Consider the following 21,485-nt stretch of genomic DNA (forward strand, 5'->3'; position numbering starts at 1 on the left):
CACTGTTTACTTATTGCTTTTTGTTTTTTACCATTCCCATCATTAAATTTAAGTCCATTAAAGGAAGGCATCTTGTCTGTTGTATTCATGGCTGTGTCTCCAGAGCTAGACGAGTACTGGGCACATAGTGGGGACTCAATAAATGTCTGTCGGAGAAAATGACCATCTGTCCTCAGAAGATGTAGGAGAGGGCAGTGGCCATTTGTTCTCATCTATTGGGTCTTTAGGTCCTAAGTGCAGGGCCAGGCATATAGACACTCTCTGATCACTTAATTACTAAACTAACTAAATAAATAGAGTGGTTTTACACTTTCTCAAGTGAAAAAATCAACAAGAAACCAGCAAATTCCACTTACAATCACTTATGCACTGTGCACCCCTCTCCTTGCCTGCAGGGAGCAGTGCCAGCCACTGTGGATGTTAGTTCTGCCCCTGCCTCCAGTTAGAGTCAGGAGTTGTAAGAACAGAAAGAGGAAAAACCACAGGGGATGCCCAGGAAACAAGGCACAGCTCGGACAGTAAACATCTGGGTATCTGCTTAACTTTTTTTTTCTTCCATATTTGCATCTGAAGGCAATCAGTAGGGGACCCCCCACCCCAGTGTTCCCAATTTGGGTGTTTTAGAAAACAGGAAGAAAGCAAGAAGGCAATTAAATATTATCACACAATTGATTGGACAGTTCTCTTTACACAGGTAGTTACCACCTTTTGCTTATTAGTACATTCTCCAGAGGTGTTTGGAATAAAGTAGTGACATTTCAAAATGGATTAATAAAGGATGCTCTAAATTGGATGTGTTCTTGAATTTCACTTAAATAGTATTCACTAAAGAATGCAAGTCAGTGTCAGGTTGGAGCACCCTTGACCCCATCATCACATACATTGCTCCAGAAGTTCCAAATGACTTTGTTCTTAGATGAAGTTATGATGACATTTCAGTGTATATAATTGGAATATTTTTCTCCTGCCAAAATAAAGAGAAACAAGAGCCATGGATCCAAATATCTTCAAGTTGGTGGACAGGATTGTGATGGCCACTTAGATGTGCTTCCGAGGTCAACTCAGCAGCTCACAGGGTCCACATCATTCCCTTTGCATCAGGGCCTGAATCTGGGACTGTCTATGGCAGAGGGTGGCTGTTCTCCATGTTGGCAGGGGTGGAGGGTGGGCAAAGGGGATGCCAGAGCCCGGGTTTCTTTCTCCTCAAGCAAAGGTTATAAGAACGAAAGGACTGAACATACTTTGAGCTCCTTCTGAGACTAGGTAAGGAGAATATAAACTATTAATGTAATTTATGGGCAGAAGCACTTTGAATATAAATGAAGCAGCCAATGGCCCTATTGATTGGCATTTATATCTCTTTTTATAGAGATCACATAGAGTAGTGTTATAATTCTTGACAGTTTTGATTATAAAATATATGGAACATTAAGCTCCCTGGAAGAAAGCAAAGATGATTAATATTAATAATGGACAAATAATACACAAAAGACATGAGTAATATGTTTTGTATTTATATAGCTGTTGTTTTAACTCATTGGAAAACACTATGCTTTATGGTTAGGAATGCAATAATAATAAGACACTATATTATCTAGGTCACATAAAAGAGACATCCAAGCTAATCCCTAAATCCTATTAATTTATTTACTCACATAGCAGAAAAAAGCAAAACAAAACAATAGCCATCTGACTTGACTATTCACACTAATGTATTCAAAGCAACGTGCCTGATGAAAGACATAGATGAAAATTCAAATATCTTGGTTCAAATATAGCCAGTCTCAGAGTCCTTTGGAAGTGTCAGGGAAGACTGTGAGTCTGTAAAAAAAGAAATAAAAGACCAGACAAATCAAAATGTATTTATCTCACAGTGATGAGCACATTTTGAGTGTGGGTTTTTTTTTTCCCGTTCTATGTGCAGGATGCTGAGTGAAGCAACTTTGAGCGCTGTCAACAAAAATATGGTTCTAATAAGAGTGTGTATTATGGGGGAAACTATTTCAATAAAAAATGTACATCTTTTTGATCACACCTAGCACTTGGAAAATTGCAAAATGCTTTACCACCGCGATTCCCCACTTCCTCCTCTCTCCTCACGACTCTATCCATGGCTGTGTGGGAAAAGTAGAAGCAGCAAACAAAAAGAGTGCCTTTGTGACTGGTTTAATGTAAGGCTTACTTTTCAGTCCAAATAGAATAAATCAGTAAATACATGCTACATATATCAAGTCTTCATTTGAAAGACATTTAGAACGCTTTAAAGACAAATATAATGGGGGAAAGTGGGAAGGCAGTGGCATAGAAGTAAGAACTTGTGTACTATGTGGAAATTGTGACCCTTAAAATAGATAAATGACCACTGCATGGAATTCTGCAAAGTCCTAGTCACTTGTTAAAGTGAGGCTGACACTGGATCTGAATTTTCTTAAATCAAAGAAGAAACGTGACTAGTTACACAGTTGACATAAGCATAACTACTCTTCTCAGAAAGAAACAACAACACCTGTTTTATTTTCTAAGATATGAGAGGTTTTGTTTTGATTTGATTTTGTATTTTTTGTTGTTCGTTTTTGTCTTTATTCCCCTGTGGACTTTAAAAATAAGATTCTGATGATAGAGACAGAAATAAATCCTCCCAGCCTATCCCCTTTGCAAATCACTGAGGTTTGGAAAGCCCATCTTATGGGAGATGTCATGTGTGCCCCCTGCACCATTCACATCTGATGTTGTACCTTAGTTTTAGCGATGCACCCACTGGCCTTTGCTGCACACACAAGCTATCCCGAAACGTTGTGACTCACACCCAGTGATCATTTATTTGCTCACCATATTGTGGGCTGGTAATTTGTGCAGGGCTAGACCGGGCCATTCTTCAGCTTGTCTTACCTGAGCTCATTCTCACAGCAGCTGCACCTGGCAGCTCAGCTGGACCTGGATGGGTGAGAGTGACCTCACTTCCACGTCTGGTGGTTGGCAGGCCGAAGGCTGGGCAGGGTTTTCCCTCTGGTTGGCAGGTTAGCTTGAACTTCTTCAAATTCCCATCTCATAGGTCCAAGTACAGCACAAAAGAGCAAGTCTCCATGTGCAAGCACTTTCAAGCCTCTCTTTGCATTACATTTCCCTATGCCCCATTGGCCAAAACAAGTCATACGGCCAAGCTCAGATTCAAAGGGTGGAGAATTAGACTTGACTATGAAAGGCAAGAACTGCAATGAATTTGTGGCTTTTTATTTTTATTTGTTTGCATCTGCTGCCAGTTCAGTATTATTGCTGCTGCTGGAGGGAAGAGAACACCTTCCTTTATTAACACTGTAGCTTGAAGAAAAGAACTATAACTTCTATTCCTTGTATAAAATAAAATATTGTGTCATATAGTGAGGTCAACTGTGGGACCTATGAAACACTCTTTCAGAAAGAGAGGATATACCTCTCCAGTCAATGTGGCAGGAAATGAGAAACCTTATGATGTAAAAGGTGCGGGGAGAGTAAGTAGAAATGATGCAGGTGGACATCGTGTGTGTGAATACGTGGGCATGCATGCATGTAAAGTGAGAGCTGAATAAACTTGTGTTTCCAGTTAACCAGTTTTAATTTCTTTTGAGGGAAAAGGAGAATTATGAAACTATTTTCATCATTTATAAATCTTCTTTTCCAAGTTCACACCAGGACTAGTTGTGGGATAAGATGGAGTAAAAAACATGATCAGAAAGTGTTCTTTCTCTGGCAGGACCTTCCAAGGTGCCTTCTTTTATTTCTGGCAGTCCCCAGAGATGTCTCACATGTTCTCACAATCACAATCTTCTTAGCTACCATGTGGTGTCTACCATTTTCCCTGCTTCAGTTCCCTGCCGGATGACAGCGGCCAAGGCTGCTGATGCTGGCAATGCCTTTGAAGAGTCTGGGTTCTCAGGTGCTGATGAAGCTTTCTATCCACTAGTGATGGACGCACTAGCACCAGCATTGCTGGTCTGCAGGCGCCACTTGTGTCCTTATAGCCTTGCAAAGGTTTCCCTACGATACCCCCTATAGATGTTGCTGGCTTCTATATTTGATTCCGTGATTCAGTTGGATAAGATTTCCTGCAATTGTTTTTTAGTTTATCATGCAAATAGACCTGCTTTATACTCCTTCGTATGAACCTTGTATCAACCACCTGTGGCCACGAAAGGCTGTGGAACAAACCACCACCAGTCTGTGGGTCACCTGAGTGGCTATAGCTTGTGAATCTACCTGTGGTCAGTTGTGGCTGGCCGGGTGGCTTTGTTCATCTTGGCTATGCCATCTGACCTAGCTGATGGGCTTAGCTGGAGACATGTGGCTGCTGTCCATGTCACCCCCTCCTCTTCCAGCAGGCTAGCGGGGTCTGTGCTCATGGCAGGGGCAGGGCTCCAAGAGACAGAGGAGAAAGTGCTCAAAGCCTAGGCACAGAACGTCTAGAGTGCCACTTCCACTCCAGAGCAAGTCACCGGCCAGCCAGCCTCCAGGGGTGAGGAACGGTTTTCTCTCTTACTAGGAAGGTCTGCAAAATCACATCACAAGGGCTGTGGATGTGGGAAGGGCAGAGAATCGGAGCCATCTTTGCAGTCAATCTAACTACCACACACCCAAACACCTCTGAGGCCTGGGGTGGGCACAGGTTGGCAACCCAGACAAGGTTAAATTCCTTTTAAAAAGATTCATTTGGCAATCCTTCGGAAAATGTGGAAGGTAAATTGATTTGGGTCATGATCAGAGAGGTTGGTATAACCAGCAAAATGGCTTTTGCCTTAGCAAGAGATAAACCAGATGTGTGCAGAACAGGGATGTGAAGAGGTGCCCACGGTGAGATTACTGTGTGGGAAAGGCCTGGAGAGGGGGTGGACGGTGTGGTCACTTTCCAGGCTGAGCTGAACAGGGAGCCTTGCTGGGTTGGCCGTGTTCACCATGTCGCTGAAGGAGTGACAGCACAGGGCCAGGCATTTGCCGTCTTTGTCCTATCAAGGCAGCAGCGGTGAGGTTAAAGAGTTTTTGAAATGAATTAGGACATAGAATTTAAAAAGCACTGGTGAGTCCTGGCCGGTTTGGCTCAGCGGTTGGAGCGTCGGCCTGCGGTCCTGAGAGACCCGGGTTCGGTTCCCGCTAAGGGCGCGTACCTCGATTGCAGTTTGTCCCCGGCCCTGGTCGGTTGTGCGGGTGGCAGACACTCAATGTGTTCCTTTCACATCGATGTTTCTCTCTCTCTCTCTGTTCCTCTCTCTCCCTCCCACTCTACCTGAACAAAAATTGGGTGAGGATAAAAAAATAAATAAATAAAATAAAAAGCATTGGTGATCAAATGCAAGGAAAGGAAAATTATTATTCTAGAAGAATGCATTTGGATTCAGGTATAAATGAATGATAATATCATGTCTTGATAATTCTACTCCTATTATATAAGGAGTAGATTTGAGTCTGTATTATATAGGTCAGTCTTGTATCATATTGTAGAAAGAGCACTTTTTTTTTCTGTCCTTCATTGGTACGTAACAAACCATTCAAAAGCTTAGAAGCTGTGATGTTAAAAATTTTTTTTTTAAATCTCACCCAAGAATATTTTCCCATTTATCTTCAGACAGAGTGGGGTGGGGAGAGGGGTGGAGAGGAGAAAAGAAAGAAACATTGATGTGAATGAAACACAGATTAATTGCCTCCCGCACAAGCTTGACCATGGCTGGGGACAAACCGCAACCGAGGTACGTGCCCTTGGCCAGAATTGAACCTGAGACTCTTTGGTCTGCGGCCAACGCTCCAGCTGCTGAGCCACATCGGCCAGGGTTGTGACGGTTAATTTTATGTGTCGACTGGGCCATGATGGCCCAGATATTTGGTCCAACATTATTCTGGTGTATCTCTGAGGGTGATTTTGAATGAGATTAATATCTTTATTGTTAGAAATAGTAATGCAAATTGCCCTCCCTAATGTGAGTGGGCCTCATCCCATCAGCTGAAAGCTTGACTAAAACAAGACTGACTCTTCTTGGAGTCAGAGATAATTTTTTCTGTCTGACCACCTTCTACCCGGGACATCAACTTTTCCTTGCCTTCAGACTCAAATGGAAACATCAGCTCTTTGTGGGTCATAGCTTTCTGGCCTTTGGACTGGAACTACACCATCCCTTCACCATTGGCTTTCCTGGCTCTTCAGCTTGCAGATCTTGGGACTTGACAGCCTCCATAATTGTATTTGCCCATTTCTTTATATGAATGAATAAATAAGTAAGTAAGTAAGTAAGTAAGTAAGTAAGTAAATAAATAAATAAATAAATAAATAAATGTAATTCTAAATGTATCTACACACACATATCCTATTAGTGGTTCTCTTTTTCTGGAGAACCCTGGCTAATAGAGAAGCTTAAAACAACACCCATTTTACTTCTCAGATTCTGTAGGTCCGACATTTAGACAGGACAGATGGACATGCTCTGTGACATCTCAGGGCCTCAGTGCTCCTCCCCCTCTATGTGATCTCATCACACAGAAGTTTAGTCTGAACTTCTTAAGAGTTTGGTAGATGCCCCAGGAGTGAGCTTCTTACACCTCTGTTTCCATCATGTTTGTTAACGTCCCACTGGCCAAAGCAAGTCTGATGGCCAAGTCAGAGTCGGCATGTGAGGGAACAGCACAAGGACACGATGCTTAGAGATGCAGATCATTGCTGCCACCAAAGTCAGAGCTGTCACATTCGGAGGAGGTTGGTGTTCCATCGAGGGCATAATGCTTCTGATGTATCTATGTGACATCAAAGTAGGCAGAGTCAGGTGACAAGGCAGGTCTGAGGCTAAACACAGATGATTTAGCTGCATAGATATATTTGGAAGTCATGAATACATAGTGGTAACATGAGAATATTTCACCATCAGTACAACATGGACAGCAACTAATTAGAATAGACACTGTTTATGGCCTCAAAGCAGGGTCTCAGGTATCCCCTGTTATGTGGCCTTTTCTTGTTAGTTATTGGATTATTGGGAGGTGTCAGGAGTCCCAGGGAAGGAGCCAAGACAGTCAGAATAATGAAAGGGCACTGTTGGGAGAGGGCAGTGGTCACCAAATATTTATCAGTTGGTAGAAAATATTGCAATATTTGTAAAACTGTTCTGAGTATCTGCCCTGTATACAGGCAATAGTTGAAGCCATGGGTAGTTTGGTTAAAATTGTACTGGGACAGGGCATTCGGTTAAACCGTATGACATGGCCAATATTCAACCAGTTTTGGCCTACAAAAAATATGATTTTGTATGTTTCAACCTAATCAACCATGAGGCAGAAATAGGCACAAAATTGATACCACAGTTTACTTAACAAGCAGGTGAACAGAAGAGTCCCCAAAGGAAATGAAAAGGAATGACTCCATGGAAGGCAAGGGGGAGCCCGAGGGCAGAGAGAACGGATAGTTCTCAAACCCACACAGTGGTGTTCAGATAAGGTGAGGACTGAATGCCTTTTGTATTTAGCCACTAGGGGCTTTGTTCAGTTCAGTTTCAGGAAATGGTCAGGTCAGAAGTCATGTTACAGAGACTTATGCACTACCTGGGGAGTGAGAATTGACAAAGATGAGTTTAGAATAATATTTCCAAAATTTTGCTGATAGTGAGGGGAGAAAGGGTAATTGACTGAGAAGTAGGGGTAAGGAAAATTACATTTTTATAGATAAAAGTTATTTTCCCACAATTATATGAGGAATAGAAAGATAGTACTTAATGATCCTTCAGCTCGTTGTTGTAAGATAATCAGTTATAAAGGTGAGAGTGGAAGGAGCCAAGTCCTTGGGTCCAGGGACCTGCCTTCCAGCCTTGAGGGCAAATTTGCCCACTTCCTAGCACGTCTTTTTTTGTAAAGAGTAGTTCTCACCTTGACTGCACAGAAGGATGGCCTGGGGAGCTGTTGAAATTCTCCATGCCCAAGCCTCTCGGAGACCGATTACATCAGAACCTCTGGGAAGCACCTAGGCTTCAGGATTTGTTTAAAGCTCCTAGGTTGCTCCCTGTGTGTTCAAGGTTGAGAACCACTGCTTCAGAATATTAGTTATTTGTCTCCTATTGCCCCAGTTTTTGTGCTTTAGCCAAAATTCTGAGAAAACAGATAAAGTCCCACTCATCAGTCATGACTATCAGTACAGGCCACTCCCCACGACAGGGGTGGCTGCCACAGACGTTCTCTCAGGGCAGTGATTGGCAACCTCGCTGTGCATCAGAGTCTCCAGGGCACTCTCCACATACCAGAGACTGGTGTCCTTGGTCTGGGATGGTGTGGGTTGAATTGTGTCCCTCCAAAAATTATGTTGAAGTTCTAACCCCAAGTACTTCAGAATATGACTTTATTTGGAAACAGTACCTTTAGAGAGGTAATCAAGCCCTGGATGGTTTTGCTCAGCGGTTAGAGCATTGGCCTGCAGACCAGGGAATCTCAGGTTCGATTCTGGCCAAGGGCACGCTCCCCGGTTGCGGTTTGATCCCCAGCCCTGGTTGGGGTCATGGGGAAGGCAACCAGTTGATCTGTCTCTGTCACATTGATGTTTCTCTCTCTCTCTTCTTCCCACTCTGTCTTAAGATAAATGGGGAAAAATATCCTCAGGTGAGGATTTAAAAAAAAGAGAGGTAGTAAAGTTAAACTAAAATTGTTAGGGTGGACCCTAATCTGATATGACTGCTGTCTTCATAAAAAGGAGCAATTTGAATACCTGCAAGACACGGGACGTACAAAGGAAAATTATGTGAAGAGACGGCCATGGTAAGATTAGACTGGAGTTACGCTGCCACGAGGAACAGCTAGGTCTACCTGAGTCTGGGACAGGTAAGAGGGCTCCTTCCCTACAGGTCTCAGAGGGACAAGGCTGACATCTAGATTTCAAAATTCTAGTCCCTGGAACAGTGAGACAATACATTTTTCTTGTTCTAGCATCCAGTTTGTAGTACTTTGTCACAGCAGCCCTAATAAATTAAACAGATGGCTTTGGATATCAGTAGTTTAAAAGTGGCACAGGTGATTCTAATGTGCCAGGATTGATTTTTAAAACTATTAAGAGAAAGAAGTGCATAGCAGGGGTAACCTGAGTGGAAAATAATGTCAAAATCAGTTTAGAAGCCAAACACACATAATGATCATGGTATAATACTTAAGACTTAATAACATTGGAGTAATTTCCATACCTAGTTATATATTTCTTCTTAACTTGGGGCTTCACATTATAATAGAGGCACTTGCTATCTTGCTCCTCTGCAATTTCTTGCCTGAATGCCCATTTTTAGTATAAATTTCTCACCTTAAGCTTCTGAGTTTCCACTTTGTGTGTGCTTTACAGGTCTCCTCATGGTGTAGCCTTTAGTTTTCATGCCTAAGGGCACTGCCTTGCACCTGTCCCTCTCGGACTGCATCCTGTTCATTTTTAATGTAATATTTCTTCAATTTGTCAAAGTTACTTAGCATTCTGATCCTGTAGTCCAAAATTCTAATTCCCATTAGTCAAGGAGAGTCCCTAGGACAATTGAATTAAAAGTTATATGAACTCCAGGAGGAATCAATTTGGAGAAGATCAGATAATGGAAGGTTTATTATATTATGTACTGCATTAAAGTGTAAAGATGTATGAAAGATAAATGGTCAAAGCATGAATTATACAAAGAGCTCCTTAAGCAAGACTGTGAGATCCGTCCTTGCCTAGGCATAGTGTGAGATGTAAAATCTTGTCACTGTCACTCAAAGTGGGGTCAACAGACCAGCATCACTGACATACCTGGGAGCTTGTTAGACCTGCAATATGTATGTCAGGCTCCATCCCAGACCTCCTGAGCCTGAATCTGCGTTTTTACAGCATTTCCTGGGAAGCATATGCATGTTACATTTTGAGACACAGTAGTGTAGAAATTGTTCCTGCCTTGAAGAGCTCACCAAGCAGGATGGTTGAGGAGGCAAGATGCGAAGCTGGTAGATCAGTGCTTCTTGAAGTACAGTCTGGAGGACCATTTGTATTTGAGTGAACTTCCATACTTGGTAAAAGAAAGGGCACATTTGACCCCTTCACGGCTCACTTAATTTGAATCGTTGGGGAAGGGACTCAGAAAGTTTCGTTTTTGACAAACTCCCAGTGACTTTATTGTGCATTAAAGTTGGAGAGGAGTTGCTCCAGAACAATGGACATTTATTTTACTTCAGCACACCTCGCATTGGTACAGTAGTTCATCGGGCAGTGTTCCGGCAGTGGCAGCTGCAGCCTCCTAGACCACTGTCATTCAGAAGATAGTCCACAGACAGATAGCGTGGGCCTCCCCTGGGAGCTCGGCAGACAGGCAGAACTTCAGATGTCACCCTGTGTCTACTGTTAGGGGCTGAACTGGGTCCTCCTCAAATGTGTATGTGGAAATGTATCTCCAGTAGCTCAGAATGCAAGTGTATTTTAAAGGGACTTTAAGAGGTTATTAAGTTAAAATGAGATCTTTAGGGTGGGCCTAATGCAATGTGACTGGTGTTCTCATAGGAAGATGAAATTGGGACACTAAATGTCAAGACCACGTGAAGACCTCAGAGAGTGGACATCTACTGGCCAAGGAGAGAGGCCTCTAGAAAGCAGTGCTGCCGACTCCTTGACTTTGGACTTTGAGCCTCTAGAGTTGTGAAAAAATAAAGTTTTGTTGACTTAGCTACCCAGTCTGTGGCACCTTTTTATTGCAGCACCCTAGCAGACTAATATGCCTACTAAATTAGAATCTGCATTTTTGAAAATCCTCACCCAAGGATGTTTTTATTTATTTTGAGAGAGAGAGGAAGAGAAAGAGTGACAAAGAGAAACATCAATTGGTTGCCTTCTGCATATTCCCTGACCAGGGATTGAACTCTCACTGTAAGTATGTGCCCCGACCTGACATCAAACTCGCAAACTTCCATGCGTGGGATGATGCTCCAGCCAGCAAAGCCACCTGGCCAGGGCAAACAATTTTTAACAGGGTCCGTAGGTAACTCACGTGTATAAGAAAGTTTGAGAAGTACTAGCCTAGGACAGTGGTTCTCAAACTTTAGTCAGAGTGCCTCTGAGTTAACTTTAGAGCTTGTTCAAACACAGATTTCCGGACCTGCCCAGGCCTACTGCAACAGAATCTCTGGGGTGGGGCCAGAAATCTGTGTTTCAATAAGCTCCCAGGTGATGCCACTGAACTTGGTCTGCTGACTGCACTTGAGGGTTCAGGACCAGCAGCATCAACCTTATCTGGTAATTATTAGAAAAGCAAATTTAGAGTCCCCAACCTGGACTCATTCTATGACCATGTTTTCTAACCCTGTAGAGAGTTGGGGGCTGGGCCCAGAAAGATGATTCAGAAGCTTAGGTTTAAAAACTGGTGGTCAACAAGATCTGTGCAAAGGGGCTGTGAGTGCACATTTTCCCTCTGTGTGGGGAGTCTCCGAAGTGGTATGGAGGGCCAGTTTAAGATTATACATGTAATCTTAAGGTCAACCGTGACTTGAAACACACCTTGCCCCCCGGTGAGTATTTTGACATTTTCCTGGAAGGCGCGCTCTCTCCCTTCCAGTTAAGAAACACTGCCAGGAAACGATTCCGGGGCAGTAGCTAAGGCAGCGTTCTCTGCATCAGAGTCACCTGGTTATTGGGCGTCACCTCAGCTTTTGATTCCCTTGGCTTAGGATAGTGTTCCAGAATGTGTATTTCTTAGCAAATTCCCTAATGCTGTTTAGGGATCAAGGCTTGTAAAGTATTGGGATAGAGGTCAAACCTTGATTTCATGGATATGGCAGGCCCTATTGGTTGGGAAATAAAACATGTATTCTGGACCCATTTCCCCTGTCTGTCTCCAGTACAGAACTGAAGCGAAGGTAAAGGCTCAGTTTCTCAGTGGATTCTGAAGCTAGGCATGAGCATCGGCCCCTTTGACACAATTCCAGCCAATGGGCCCGAAGCAGAAGTCTGCTAGGGGTGAGGGGCAGTTCTGGGAAGTTTTCTGCTCTACCTCGTAGCACTTCAAGCACTGTGTTTTCTCCTTCTCTGGCTTGGAGAACAGATATGATGCCTGGAACTGAAGCTACCTTCGAGGGCCCATAAGTATACATATCTAAAGGCAATGGGCTGACAAAATAAAGATGGCAGAGTAGCCAGTTAGAAACACAGAAGCAATGGCAATACCCCTGTGCCCCCAGACACTGCACTGTGAGGAACAGTAATCTTTATTGGTTAAGCCATAGTGAATTGAGTTTCTGTTACTTTTAGCCAATACCACTTCTAACTGATAACAAACTTATCCGTATAATTAAAACAAAACAAAACAAAACAAAACCCACCTAAGGTAACCAGATGTCTTTCTCTTAAGTTAGAACATAAAAAAATAAATTAATAATATAAAGAAAACTATAAAACTACCACGTACCATCCTTATCATGATATAAAATGAAGGGCATTTTAACCTGCACAAAATGGTAGAACAATGTAATTGACTAAATGCAGCTTTAGAAATATCTTTATTTCTCATTTTGATGAAGATAAGTAAAAACACATCAGAGATCTCCACACATCTTAAGATCAACATTTAGTAGCTGTCAGTAGAGACTGGATATCTTACATTATTCCTTAATGAGTTATATAGTTCAGCAAAGACATTTATTTAATGAATAGTCTCTATTTAACTTATATCATTAATCATTAATAGATAAACCTTCTTTAACATTTCATACATATGTTTGAACTTGACTACATCTTCCTGGCTCACACTAGCCTCTAAGTTTAGTCAACACCTTCCCATCCAAGTTCTTTTGATCAATTCATAAATTGCTCTCACTTGCTGTGTCTATATAAACACATGTATGAGCATTTAACCATCAGCAGTGAAAGAATTGAACAACAGAAGAGTCACAGAAAAACTAAAAAAAATGGCTTGTATATCTTAAAATATTCTTTACTGATGTGCTTATTGCTGAGAAACTGCTTTGCGAAAACATAAACTCAGCCTGATTTTTTTTTTTTGTTACAAAATAATTAGTCTCTAAGCTTTTAATCATACATTAGTGAGACCCCCTACAGTCTTGGTTCATGCCTTCAAATTAGAGATTGATCTATAATTAATAAGGCTTATAGTGGCAGTACCTGAGACAAAAGAGATCATTGGGCAGCTGGGAAGAGAGAGCTGAGATGTGCAGAAATGGCATTTGCAATTGCATTCTTACCACATGCTAAGTTGGCTCCTGGTGACAGAAGCAGGTGTCTCTGGGTAGCAAGTCTACTGGCTCAAACTCCTCTAACTCGGAAAGTGGCTAAACTGACCCTCTGAGGTCTTAGGAGGGATTGTGGGTGCTGCACCTCGTATGTGCATTAGCAAAAGCTTTCCTGCTTGGCCCCTGCATGAGGTTTTCACCCTAGCTTGAAAAACTTGGTTTGAATTGCCTTTCGCTTCTGAAAAACAAGCGCCAGGTGAAGGAGTATTTTCCCCAGCCACTTTTGAAGCCAAGTGACTTCTCTATACTGTAGTTTTACAGCCTCAAAATTCCCAGTGATTGAAGGACAGGAGCACTTGCTGATTAATTAAAATCTAATTTTCTATTCTATCATAATTGCAGCAGTAAAAGGAGAAAAAAAGGAAGACTTATTATTCCAAAAATGAAAATGATCCCTGGACTGTTTGGGTTTATTATGAGCTCTGTGTTACAATTTGTTTTAAATTGAATCAATAGAATAAACATGGAAATGAGCTCTGTGAAATCATTTATTTTTAAAGGATCTTAATGAAAGCCTGCCTCATTTTGTTTAAACTTTTTAGACTCTACCTGGATAGGCTTTTTAAAAAAGACAAAGGGAAGAAGAGGAGTTCAGGTTTTGTGGAAGATCTGAGATCTTCCACAGGTCTGCCTGTGTGGTTTTATGATCATGATTTCTAACCCTTTAAGGACACCACAGTGGATCCTGTTGGCGCAAAACATGATTAATTTCAGTTCACTGCAAATTGTTAGGCTCAGCATAATACTGGGGAGTTGAGTTGTCTGAACTGTAATGTACAGGAAAGCTTTAGAGGCTGGCGGGTTTGGCTCTGGCTCCGGATTTGGTCCTGAGCATGTGGGCTGGGGTGTGAAGGACGTCAGTGTGACAGGTGGTGACCCAGCACCCTGGGATCGGAGCTGGCTCTCCCAATGTAATTACCTGGCTCACTGGTTCTAATGGGAAGCACTGGCTGATTTTACCTCTTCACTTCCCACTGAGTCCTCATGTAATCTATAAATCTTTATAACCTCTAGTTGTGGGGGGGCAGGGGATGGTAAGTGGGGGACAACTGGGGAATTTATAATTTGCACTTTGTAACTGTCCCATTTAAGTTGGTCAAGTGAGATGTAGTGCTAAGTGATAAAGAAGTAGGTTACAAAGTTGTATATGCATGTTTACATTTATAGAAAATATATTTATATTTTTACAGTATATAGATTTATATTGATATCTGTGCATATCTATGCATGTATTTTATATAAAGTATATGATTTATATATAACATGCATGTGTTTACATACATTATATATTTATAATAAATGTATACAAATATTTATATTAAAATATTTTATACATGTATGTATACATGAGTATCATAAATATAGTGTCTGTATAGATGCATGTATACCATATACCATGTGTGTATGCACATTTACATTTTTATATGTAACACATATATGTATATATGAGTATATTTATATTTATATAAATATTTCTAATCTATGTAGCAGTGTATATGTGTGTGTCTAGATATGATATAGAATATACACCAAAATATCAAATGGATAAAGTGGTCATATCTGGAAAGTAGGATTGTGGATAATTTTTCTTTTCTTTGTGTCTTTCTATATTCTCTAACTATCCTATGAATATCGAGTATTGCTTTTGTAATCATAGAAAAGTCATTAATAATAAGAAGAGAGGAGCCTTCCTGCAGGTCCTGCACAGACTCAGGACAATTATTTCCCTGCTATGATGAAAGGCAGTTCCTGGTTCCCTTGCTCATGGTCCCTTTCTTCACCTGGGACCAAGCAGCATAGTCTGCAGGTGACATGAATTTGCAGGGCTCCAGGGTTGCTCCCTGTCCTCCTTCCTTTCCCTTGGCATGCATGAGCTCACTCATCTGACAGGATCACAGAGAATTGTGGAGGTAGGGGGTCCCTTAAATGTTCCTGTTCTTGGTGTTCACTGATGCTAATATGATTTAGCACATACATGTCTTCCTTCCTTCAGTCTTCCCTGGCAGACAGGGAAATGAAGCTGCATCTAATATACACATGTTACACAAATTCCAGACCAGTGTTCTCATGTGTGTAAGAACTGAAAGACCTTGTTAAATACAGGTCCTTGGGCCTCCCCCTCCCCCTGAGATTCTGATTCTGTAGGTCTGACTGGGGTCCAAGGAACTGCATTTACAATATGCCCCCAGGCAATGCCCAGGGTGTTTGTCTCTGGACCATTGTTTGAGGGACCAGGTCAAATGGTTCTCAGAGCTTGGACACCACTTAATCAGCAGCAGCACCACCAATGGCTTTGTTAGAATCATAGACTTTCAGACTTCATGTCAGAGATGTTGAGTCAGGATTTGCTTTTTAATAAGGTTCCCAAGGTACTCAAGTGCACATGACCTGGACGGGAACTAACAAGAAAGGTAGGGTGCTCTACAGAGGGATAATGCCAGGGCATGATGGTGACGATGCTGTCCCATGCCTAGGGTCTGGTGGCTGCGGGGCGGTGCTCACCTGAACAGGGAGCAGGAGGCCCTGCTGAGGACGGTAGCCTCAACACCACCGAGTGCATCCCTGTGCCCAGCTCTGAGCATGTCACTGAGACTGTTGGTTGCCAGGGTTGTAACATTCAAGTACTGAGAGCCAAGACAAACACGTACTTCAAGAAATCTATTTGTGGTGAAGAGCCCATTTTCGTTGTCACTGAATGGATATATGTGCCATGGCCAAAAGAGAAATCGTCTCAGCTGCAGAACACTTCTCCATAATTCGAGCATCTCAGAAAAAAAATGGCCCTGCCAGGGGAGGGCTGTCAAATCCTAATCTTCCTAGCCAAACCACCATTCAAGTGAGGGTATGGTATGGTAGGATTAGTAGTTGGGCCCAAAGAATTCATCAGCAAACCCACACATACATAGTAACTGAGCAGAGATAAAGAGCTTGTCTTCAAGTAACAGGAAAATGTTGACAAGGCACGAGAAGAAATAGGAATGCATATTGCCATGGGTTGAACTCAATGAAGAGAATGATTTCCTTGCAGTGGTACCAATATAAGCTTTGAAAGTGGCACTCTTAGCTCTCTGTGGCTCTCCTCCAATCCAGTTCCTCCTAGCCCTGCAAGAATGATATTCAATTATCAAAATGATAGTTCCAGTTCTCTGGGTAGTGGTTCCACAGATTCCTACTTTGGAAGCAATAGGCTGGCCGACTTTAGTCCAACAAGTCCATTTAGCACAGGACATTTTTGGTTTGAAGATACACTACCATCTGTAGGCTCAGAAGATCTTCAGTTGACTCTCAAGGCTTTGCCTCTTTACCACCATCTGTGCAAACTCTCTGGACTCCATTTGTACCGTTAACCCACTTTCTGGCTTTGGGAGTGATCCTTCTGGAAACATGATAACTCAACCTAGAGGAAGTAGGCCATCTACCCTTCCTTTGTCTCCTACTTTTCCTGAGAGCGTTGAACATGCACTTGCTCAGAGGTTTACGAGCAACCCACCTAGTACAGGCAATCATGTTGGCCTTCCTTCCCATATACATCCTTGCTTTTTCTAATGGTGCCAATAGTTACTCCTCTTCCAGTGTGGTTCCACCTCCAGCTCACCGCCTGGATTAAGGTGAAAGCATAACTGATTTGCTTTCAGAATGAAGTTATTACTGCCTTAGTTTCATGTGGCCACAACCTCTTCTGCATAGAATGTGCCAACAAGATCTGAGAACACCATCATGTCCAGTTTGCCAGATGGAAGTTATGCAGGCAATCCAAATTCACTCTTAACTATGTATATATACATAAATACTGTATCTCTATATGGACTCATAAAGGGTAAAATAATTTTCTGGGTATAATTGTACCCCCAATAAATAAAATAATTATTCCCCAATAAAATGCCTTCTTATGACTGCATCAGGCTTTTTTTGAATTAGGCTAAAGTCTTTAGCAAACTTGTAAAAGGCTGCTATGGTCACACTAAACCTAAGTGGTCTCTTATCTATTAGTTTGGTTTGAATTATTAATATTATCCTATAGACCCAGAGACATATAAGAAGTGCTAAATCTCAAGTTCAGCTCGGTGGAGTGAAGATCATCATAGGTTGTGTGAGCCTATGAGAAAAATGTATATGTCTAAGATTTCAACACAATGGATCTCAAAGCCTAACCACATTAAGAAGAGTTTACAGATGGTACTTGGCATTACAGATGATTCAGACACTTCTAGGGCTGCTGTCTTTACACTGCACTTTTGACAGAACAGGTCTGTTCCTTTTTTTTCCCCCAATGTGTTTTTACTGATTATTTAGAGAGAAAGATAGAAACGTCAATGTGAGAAACATCCATTGGCTGACTCCTGCACGCCCCCCCCCCCCCCCCCCCCGGGGATTGATCCTGCAACCTGGGCATGTGCCCTGACTGGGAATCAAACCAAGACCTCTCAGTCCTTAGGATGATGCTCAATCCACTGAGCCACACTGGTTGGGCTGTGTCTTATTTTAGAACAATTAATGCCCAATTCTGCAGGATTGCAAATAACTTTTCAATGCATTATGAATTACTTATTAGTAATAATAAGGCTGATGGCAGTTTACTTATCACTAATTATAATTTTGGACAAAAACTCCATTCCTTCATCTCACCCAGCTGTTATGACCAGTGGGGTCAGGAACACGATTGTTTCAATGGTGAACTGCTACCCATTGCCTCCCTCGGTGAACATGGAAATGCCACCTGGGTTTCCCCATTTTAGGATGGGCTTTCAGATTCATTTATATTGGTTAATAACTGAGGATGCGAACATTCCATTCATTAGCCTCATCAAGCTTTGATTAATTTTTAGACTCTAGATCAGAATGTGAAACATTTTATGTTCAATCCATATTTGTCTTACACATTATAAATATATATTTATGTTTAGTAATTTAGGGAAGGGGGAGAAATACAGGGGTAATAATACTCTTGGGGGTGATAATTCACCAAGCAGCTGTGATAACCTCTAATCAGTTTACTTCATTTCAAAACTATTCTCAATCACAAGGCAAGGGTTCTTTAAGATACACTTTTCCATTTAACCCGTGGATGTCTATGACTTCACCTGCAGTGTGTCCCAAATTCATGAAGTCTATGAGTTCACCTGCAGTGAAAGGACAAAACATTAAATTGGTGGGTTTTTCTACGAATTAGTTTTTGAAGCTTTATTTTCCCAACACAAAAGAGCTTTCTTTCCTCAGTATAACAAAAATCAAAATTTTATGTGTATTGAATAGTGGACAAATTTTATTATTTTTTTTTAATTGATTTTTTAAAATCCTCACCCGAGGACATTTTTCTATTTATCTTCAGATAGAGTGGGAGGGACGGAGAGAGAGAGAAACATCGATGTGAGAGAGATTTATCAACTGGGTGCCTTCTGCACGACCCTGAACAGGGCCAGGGTCAAACTGCGACAGAAGTACATGCCCTTGACTGGAATCGAACCCATGACTCATTTGTCTGAGGGCTGATGCTCTAGCCAATGAGCCAAACCAGCCAGGGTGACAAATTTTATTTTTTATTTCCACTTGAAGAGTTACATTCGTATAAAAGTTTACAAATAACGATTTTTATTTTGATTTTTTTTCAGTACAAGAAACTGCCTTGATGGCATGTTTTGATGTAATGCTAATTGCTTGTGGGGTAGTTAAATGTCGGTATTGAAGCCCACTCTCTAGTGGCCGTCTTGTAGATGTGAACGAATGTTCACAAGCATGTATCTTGTATTTCGTTGCATTGGACACTGCAACTAATAAGCCAAGGAATCAGCATATGTATTAGGTACATGTACTGTTTCTAAAACCACAAACTAAGAACGATGAATTACCAACAGAGTTTAATATTTGCTCATTTTGCTGCACTCTTTGGTATCTATATGTAGGGAAGTCATAGTGAGTATAGATTCAATTTGAGTGAAATTTAAAGCCATGCATTTTATGATAAAGGGCCTTTAACTTAAGGGGGCCAAAGCACTGCTATTATATATTTGCTGTAAAGAGAATTACAAGAGTTTTATTTTTCTGATATTAAAAGTTATTTAATAAAGACATATTTCCATTTAAAAAATAAAAAAGAAAGACAAAGACGTGTGTTTGAAGGCAACTAAGAGGCACAGTGAGCTGAGAGATCCTTCTGCCCTCCTCCCAGTGTTCCTAGGTCTGAGCATCAGCACCTGCTGAAGGCATGTGCCTCTCAGGGGTGAGGAAGCCAATGGCTATGTCTGCCGCATGAAATTACAATGCCGGTGATTATTTACATATAAACATAAGAAGATGTGGGGGATGTGCAGCCCCTGAGTTGTCTTCCAGAGAAGGCAGGTGACATGTGGAAGCAAGTCAGACTCAGCAGGCCCTTAGGTGAGCCAATATCAGGCCCTGCAAGTAGGGACAAGGTTCTGGTGTTCAAGGGTTCCAGCAATGACCTTCTGGGTACAGAAAAAAAGGGGCTTCTCTGGTGAGCAGCCCAGGTATCATCTTTGCTGTCCGACTCTGTTTCCAGGGCTGAACAAACCCACTTTCAATCAAAACATTCCTTAGAGACATAAATGCTTCCATTAGATTATGCATTAAGCCTTTTAAAAAATGTTTTTGTGTATTTCTGCTCAGATTCTTTGTTTGTTTCAAAGCTTAACTATTACTGGACAATCCTATTACAGCTCCCTGCATTTCCCACAGAGCAGCCTTTATCTGATCCTCACGGATTGCTGAGTGGTCTTTTATGTAATCCAGGTTTTGTTTTCCTCACTCAGAACAAACCTATAGGATATAAACTATTGTCCCCATTTTCCAAAAAAAAAAACCAACATGGAGGTCAGAGAGGTTGTTAGGGGTTGAATTGTGGGCCCTAAAATGATATGTTGACATTCTAAACCCCAGGAATGTGTAAATGTGACCTTATTTGGAAAGAGAGTGTCTGAAGGTGTAATCAGGTGAAGAGTGGGCCCTTACTCCAATATGACTGCTGTCTTCACAGAAGGAAGGAAATGTCATGAGAGGACAGAGACTTACAGGGGAACTCCTTGTGAGGACAGAGCAGAGTGGGGGGGGATTCAGCTGTAAGCCCCCAGATGCCAAGACTGATGGGCACCACCAGAAACTAGGATAAACCAGGGGAGGAGTCTACCCAAAGACCCAGAAGTGGCATGGCCCTGCTGAAACTTTTATTTTGGACTTCTAGCCTCTAGGACTGTGAAAGAATACATTTCTTTTTATTTTTTAAACCACCTAATTTGTGGTACTTTGCAGCCCTAAGAAACTAATGGACAGGTTTTTTTATGGTGTCGAACATTGTCCAAGTTTGTGGTACAGGCAGCCCTGGTGGGGCCCCCTCCCACATCCCCTTGGTCTTTGCCATTTCAGCCTATGTGGATGAGTTCAGTGTGCAGACACAGCTGCTCTGACCTGAGTGCTTTCTCTTGGTTTGTAAAGCAGACAGGTTGGAAGGGCTGAGAAGTTAACACTTCAACGAGCTGCCTTCAGCCAACACTGGAGGGTACCTGGAGGATAAACACACTGCTTTGCCCCAGGTGAGGCCACAGCCAGGTGATCCACACTGTCTCCCGGAGATGCCCAGTGGAGTTGAGCCCTGGTTACTGGCAGGTAACTGCTTATCAACTCACCCTGCATTGGATTCCTCCCCTTGACAGTCATCAGGTTCCCTGATGGTGCTTCCCAGGGCCACCTGCAAATAAACACCTGCTGTTGCCTTGCCTCAAGGAAACCTCTGGAGAAACCCAGCCTAAAACAGACATAAGACCGACTCTTTCCTGTCTGTGTTCTTTCCACTCTGGTGCTTTAGGGAATAGGACATATTTTTTTTCTTTGGTTTTCCCCAAACACTCAACATAAAATCAGCAAAATACTTGATAACAGACTTTAAAATGCATTAGTCTGTGTTCCCTTAGAGTTTGTTATAAATCCTCCAGGAGGTGGTACATAGTGGTGAGAAGCTGGTGATTCTGTGAATCACAGGGTGATGTCATATTATGGTTTCTTGTACGTCAGGCTTGTGCTGAGTGCTGTAAGCATATGATGTTGTTAAATCTCTAGTGTGGCTTTGTGCTAGGGTTATTCTTGCACAGGTTGGCCTTTGACACAGAGCAAAAGCTCTTTGAGGTCAAATGTCATGTCTAACTCATCAAAGAAAACGGAAAAATCCCCACTTACAAGATACTCCTCAGGGAAGAAGTGAAGAGTAGGATGGTGGCTGGCCATTAAGAGGCCCTCTGGTTTCC

At 42.0% G+C, this 21,485-nt stretch overlaps 1 pseudogene; it reads left to right on the forward strand.

Annotated features, from left to right (window-relative positions):
- The window catches only part of LOC118618532, a 128,806-nt pseudogene extending 111,804 nt beyond the window's left edge, over positions 1-17,002 (forward strand).
- The last annotated feature ends 4,483 nt before the right edge of the window (positions 17,003-21,485 follow it).

This window comes from Molossus molossus, unplaced genomic scaffold (assembly GCF_014108415.1).
Source record: "Molossus molossus isolate mMolMol1 unplaced genomic scaffold, mMolMol1.p scaffold_m16_p_6, whole genome shotgun sequence".
Lineage (NCBI taxonomy): Eukaryota > Metazoa > Chordata > Mammalia > Chiroptera > Molossidae > Molossus > Molossus molossus.